Source organism: Antechinus flavipes, chromosome 1, assembly GCF_016432865.1.
Source record: "Antechinus flavipes isolate AdamAnt ecotype Samford, QLD, Australia chromosome 1, AdamAnt_v2, whole genome shotgun sequence".
Classification (NCBI taxonomy): domain Eukaryota; kingdom Metazoa; phylum Chordata; class Mammalia; order Dasyuromorphia; family Dasyuridae; genus Antechinus; species Antechinus flavipes.
This window is the reverse complement of record NC_067398.1, coordinates 252,103,910-252,110,821: the sequence shown is the minus strand read 5'-3', so window position 1 is coordinate 252,110,821 and position 6,912 is coordinate 252,103,910.

Below are 6,912 nucleotides of genomic sequence, written 5' to 3'. Positions count from 1 at the left end.
ATGGATTAAATAGTAGATCATTCTTTCCTTGGGATGCTGTACTTTTTATTTGCTTGTTTGGCTCACAAATTTCAAATGATGAGAGTTGTCATGAGACCCAAGTAATGGGGGAAAGATGACACTTGGTTTGTATTCAATTATGGTTTTTTTTACCTTGTTTGTTTCTGCAAGGCATTATCCATCTTTTTAAGGAAAGAGAATGATTTTTCTTGTGCATCTTGGTTTAAGTTACTTTACTTGATTGCCTTAGTTTACCATATGGGCTATATTTATTCACTTTAACAGTACTATCAGACTTTTTGCATTAATATTTGTTAAATGAATTTTGAAAATGATGTATGAACAGAATTCATTTCTTGTTTATATACTGCTTATTTTTAGAATGGAGACTTGAAGCACTGGGCAACAGCTGCGGATTAAAGAGTCTGTGTGTTGGCAATGGGAGGGGAACTTGAATTTCTTTTTAAAAACATAGCCCAAGTACAACTGACCAATTTAGTCACTAAGGCATAATAGACTTGAAATATTAAATTTTGTGCCTCCTCCTGTGTTTGGAGGAAAGTTACTTATTTTTTCTTTGTGATTCCATTTCCTCTTTTGATAAAGTAAGTGATACTTCACAAGTATACTGTAAGAGATAAAGTTATTCTCCCTTTAAAAGAGCCTTGAGTGAAAAGAGTCAACATCATCTAGAAATCAGGATTGCAAAGCAGAGATATTTATCTAAGACTGCTACTTAACATTTCTTTTTTTTCTTTTTTTTTTCCCCCCCAATTCATTTCTAGTTGGCAGGATAGTACTATTGCCTGCTACTGAGCTTAGCGGTGAATAATAGATGTCAATTAGCCTGGCTTATATGTCCCAAAAGTGAATGTCTAGGCTCTAATTATCAAGAGCTCATGTTAGGAGGGTGTGTTAACCTTGGTCATCAAAAGAAAGCCCAGCCCACTGAGGTCTCAGGAATTCCCACAGTCCCCAGAGAACAAGCCAAACCAGGAAGGAAAGAATGTTTGTATGTGTGTCAGAGCTTTATTTAGCATTTGATGTCTGGGCCAACATCCAGACTCTCCCAGATGTTAAAAACAAAACAGCTGCAGCTTTTCTATGTTCTCACCCAGTGGTGAGTGATCTTTCTTCCCTGTTTTATGAGAGTAACAGGAAGCTTTTGGTTTATCTGTTACCTCCAGTTAACAGAGCAACGGGAAATTAGTCTTTCATTTTCCAATTCTTCTATTACAATGCTAAAGTTTCATATTTAAAGCAAGTTTACAGAGATTTTAAATGCTCGATGAAAGCCAAATAATTAAAAATTTCATCTTCTTTTGTAGGAATAATAATAAAAAAACATTCCATATATCCCTTTAAAGTTTGTAAAATGCTTTATATAGATTATCTTCTTTGAACCTTACAACTTCCCTATGGGGGAGATGCTAAAAATATTCTTCTTACTTGACGGGTGGGTAAACCAAGGCTCAGAGAGGTTAAAATGATGTATTCTTGATCTTATGAGTAACAAATACCAGAAGCAGGATTTGGATGTGAGTCTCTTGGTCATAAATTCAAAGTTCTTTCTGTTTTACCAAGCTGCTTCTCATGTACAAAATTCTAGTACCCAAGATAAGAAAGGTTATGCAAATCTGCTTTCCCCCCCTTCCTTTTAGAAGTGTTTCTAAAACTTTTGTTCTCAGTATCTTTATGCTATTAAAAACTATTGAGGATCTGCATAAAGAGTTTTATGTTTATAGGTATTTACCATAGAAATAAAAACTAATTTTGAATTTGTAGACTCCCTGAAAGACCTTCAGAGAACCCCTAGATTCTCTGGACTACACTTTTTGAGAAACACTGTTTTAAAACATGCATAATATGATGTCATTTATCTTTTTTTCATTTAAGATTTCAATATAATTTCTTCACTTGAGGGGCTTATGGTGTTGAAAAACTTTGACTTGAATACCTGAAAAATGAAACTATGATTACTTTGAATTTGATAAAGATGGTCTTAAATAATTAGGGAATTATTAATTGCTCATTGGTAGTATAATAAAAATGACAATACTTTGTTTCTTCAGTGCCAATTCATCTAGAGGAACAAAAGATCAAGAATTTCAGGGGAAATAATGAAAAAGGTGAGAAGGAAAAAGGCTTAGCAATGTCACATCTTTAACTATGTCACAGAGTAATGATCATCGGAACTATTTGATATTTGATTAAAACAAAACTTACCAGTGGAATAGATTAGCTACACAATACACAGAAGCAAATGAATGGTTAGCTTCACTTTACTGTTTCTATTTCCTCATCTGCAAAGTGAGAATGATAGCCCCTACCTTCCAAGATTGTGAATATAAAATGAGATATTTGTAATATTTTGCAAACCACAAGATGTTATATAAGGGCTAGCTATTGTTATTGCTACTTCTAATAAAAATAATAAAAATCCAAAGATCTCAGATTCTGTTTGACAAAAAATATCTGGGAAATGAAGTTGGTACTGTACCACCATCTTATACTATATACCAAGATAAGTTCCAAATGGATACTTAACTATGAAATGTCATTATAAATTAAGTAGCAACTATGAATTAGAGAAGAATTCATGACCAAATAAGAGAATCCCAGAAAACAAAACAGACAATTTTGATTACATAAAGATGAATTTTTTGGTAAAAAATGCAGCTAAAATTAAAAGGGAAGCAGTTAACTAGGAAAAAAAAAATTTGCAGCAAATTTCTCAGCTAAAGTCTGATATCCAAGATAAATAATCAATTCAAATACATAAGAATAAGAGCCGTTCTCCAGTGATGAATGGTCAGTGGACATGAACAGGTAGAACTTCAAGTTGTCAAGGTCTCTGAAAAAAATGCTCCAACTCAATAATTAAATAAATGTAAACTAATTCTAAGGTTTCATGTCTTGTCCATCAGATTGACAAAGATAAGAAAGAAGATAATTGTTGGAAGGATTGTGGGATTGCAGGTATACTAATGCATTGTTTTTGAACCTGAATTGGTTCTGCCTCTCTTGAAAACAATTTGGAACTTTGCCCACACCCATAAAATTACCAATTTTTGCATATATTTTGACCCAACAATACCTTTGAGATCATTACTCCAATGAGATGCAATTATCAACCATGATTTCAGAGGGCAAATGATGAATCACAATGGTGATGAATCACAGTGATTGAAGGCATAGAATGAGACATACCTGTTCAATTTCAGGATGTTGGGGTGTTTTGTCTGAGTATACCTCTTTGTGCCAACTTTAGTACAAGAATTTTGGGTTTTCTTTCTCCTTCCCCCACCTCCAGTTTGGAGAGAAGGTTAACAATAGAGTTTCAAAAGAAAATAAAAGAAAGAATTTTTACCATTTTAAAATACACAAAAATGAACAAAAAGTTCAGAAATAGAAAATTGAAAATTACATATTGAATTTATTAAGTATTTAAAAAGAAAAGCAAGCTATATATAATAATTGTTTTATGTTAAGTCCCTATAATCTGCTCTGTTTTGAATATGGAAATGCTCATTTTGTTTTGTGTTAAGATCAGAATAAATTTTTTTCCAGAATGATGTTTTCATTTATAGAACTTGATAAATCAAGAGGAAATGATTTGCAGTGTTAGAGAAGAAAGAGAATAAGGTTTGTTTTAGATATTTGTCATTGGGATATATAGGTGGAAATGCCAAGTTGGAAATATGAAATTTGAGAAAGAAGTCAGGGTTGTAGAAATGGATTTTGGAACCATTTACACAGATATAATAGTTATTATCATAGTTATCATAAAGGAGTGAATAAGATAGAGGGAGCATATGTAGAGAAGTATAACTGGAACTTTAAGGATATTGATTTTTTAAAATATTACTTAAATTTCTTAATGTCAACTCTCCCAACCTTTTGGTAAAAAGAAGCACAACTAAGTAAAATAGGCCAGCATTTGCCCATATCTAATAGTATATACTTTATTCCATATCTATAGTCTTATCCTTCTCTGTGGAGAAAAGGGAGATATATTTCACCATCAGTCCTTTGGAGTCAGTATGGTCATTGTATTGTATTGATTTGAGTTCAGAGTTTTTTAAAAGATGTACCCATCCAGAGTTATCTCTCATATTTCAGCTCCTCAGAAAGCTTCTCTTTGGGTTATAATGCTCTCAAAACTATAGCTCACATGCTTCCATCAATGTGTTTACTTTTATTTACCAGAGAACATAGATTAAACAAAAAGACATTTGATCAAACAGCATAACAATAATAAAGTGACAAGAAAACATCCTTTCACCTCTACATAGTGCAGGGCTTCTTAATTTTTTCCATTTAAAACGACTTTTTGTCCAAGAAATTTTTACATGACGCTGGGTAAAAAAATGTATAAAATAGGTACACAAATCAAACATTTACTGATAATTTTGTAACCTCCACATTTAGTTACAAGACCCCATATGGAATCACAAACCACATTTTAAGAAGCTGAAACACAAGAGAATATTCTCTCCCATTGGTTACTATTTTCCCCAACAGCAGAGACTGGAGATGAGTAACTAAAAACATGTACACAGGGAATACAGATGACCATCATACAAATAGGAGACATGTGTGGCCAGGGCCTGTACCTTGCCAGGGTGGCTCATACCTCTGATTCTGAAGTGTTGCTGGTGTCTTTTGGTAGTATTATCATAGTGCTTTCTGCTGTGTTATAGGCTTTTCTAAGTCCATTTTTCCTTCTAGTTTTGTGGTCTCCATGCTTTTCTTTCTGCTACCATTTTCTGGGCTTCCTGTTTTCAGGGCCACCTGTGAGGATTTCCATTTGCAGAGAAATAAGACAACCTTTCCCAGAAAAGAGCCATAATAGCCATAACTGTTATGACCACCTGGCTAGTAAAAAGCCAGTTGAAGTATCCTAGACTGAGATTGTCAATTCTTCTTGATTGCCTATACCTGATGCTGATTCAAAAGTCTGATTTTAGATGGCTCCTTGGCTTGAAGTTGAAAAATTCCTGGAACTCCCATATAAACTTTTAGGGATATCATGTGCACCCCAAATCATTTTTGGGATTTCAGTATGGCATCCTTCTCTTTGTTTTTTGGTCAACTAGAAGAAAACATTTCTTCCATAATATTCCTCCCTGGGATATCAGAACAGCTGTTAGAAACAGAATACTGGATTGGACAGGTCACTGGTCTGACTCATCAGATTAGTTATTACGTATAATCCAGATATTTGTCCCCAAGCAATCCAAGTGCTGTAATGAAATTTTAGTTTGAAAGCAGTTTTAAAAACATTTTGGTTTTTAAAAATAGTTTACATTAAAGAGATTTTGTTTCAAATTGGTCTTTTCCCAAAATATTTAGACTACAATGAAGTTTCCAGAATGTTTTTGCTTGAAAAAAATTTGAAGCTACAAAGTTAATTTTTAAAATGTTTAGGTTTCAAACTGTCTTGAATTTAGAATGGTTTGGATTTCTAAAAGGTTTGGTTGAAAAATGTTTTGGTTGAAAAATGTTTTGACTCCAAAATGTTTTTTTAAACATATTCTTTTGGATATGCTTTGGGAGTTGGGTAATGATAGGATACTGAAATGAAGAAAATGATGGCAGACTATTCCCAGGATGAAGACTTATTCTGAGTAAGTTTTCATTGTTTTTCTTGCAGGCTTATAAGAATGGGATTTAAGAACTGAAAAAATGTAGTGTAGTGAAAAGAGCAATGAATTTGAATCAGAGGTATGATGTTCAAATCCTGGTTCTGCCGCAAAGTTATTTCTGTGATTATAGAGAAATCAATGCACCTTTCTGTACCTGAGTTTCCTTGTAAAATGAAGGGATTAGAATAGATGATCTTTGAGATCATTTCATCTCCAAATTTATGAATTTCTTATTTGGAAATGGTCTTGGGCCAGGAATTTTAAAACCATTTTAAGGTTTGGAAAAATACATGAGGATGGCTTTAGGATGAATCATTTGAGGTGTCTTTAATTATAAGAGCATAATCTTAAGATCATAAAATTTCAGAATATTAGAGTTGGAAGGGATTTTTAAAAAAATAATTATAACTTTTTATTGACAAAACCCATGCCTGGGTAATTTTTTACATTATCCCTTGCACTCACTTCTATTCCAACTTTTCCCCTCCCTCCCTCCACCCCCTCCCCCAGATGGCAAGCAGTCCTATACATATTAAATATGTCACAGTATATCCTAGATATGTGTGCAGAACTGAACAGTTCTCTTGTTGTACAGGAAGAATTGGATTCAGAAGGTAAAAATAACCCGGGAAGAAAAACAAAAATGCAAACAGTTTACATTCATTTCCCAGTGTTCTTTCTTTGGGTGTAGCTGCTTCTGTCCATCATTGATCCATTGAAACTGAGTTAGATCTTCTCTTTGTCGAAGAAATCCACTTTCATTAGAATACATCCTCTGTATTCTGATGGAAGTGGATTTCTATGACAAAGAGACCTGAGTTTCAATGGATAAATGATGGACAGAAACAGCTACACCCAAAGAAGGAACACTGGGAAACGAATGTGAACTATTTGCATTTTTGATTTTCTTCCCGAGTTATTTTTACCTTCTGAATCCAATTCTCCCTGTACAACAGGAGAACTGTTTGGTTCTGCAAATATGTATTATATCTAGGATATACTGCAACATATTTAACATATATAGGACTGCTTGCCATCTTGGGGGGGGTGGAGGGAGGGAGGGAAAAAACGAAACATAAGCAAGTGCAAGGGATAATGTTGTAAAAAAATTACCCTGGCATGGATTCTGTCAATACAAAGTTATTATTAAATAAAATAAAATTAAAAAAAAATACATCCTCATACAGTATTGTTGTTGAAGTATATAATGATCTCCTGGTTCTGCTCATTTCACTTAGCATCAGTTCATGTAAGTCTCTCTGTA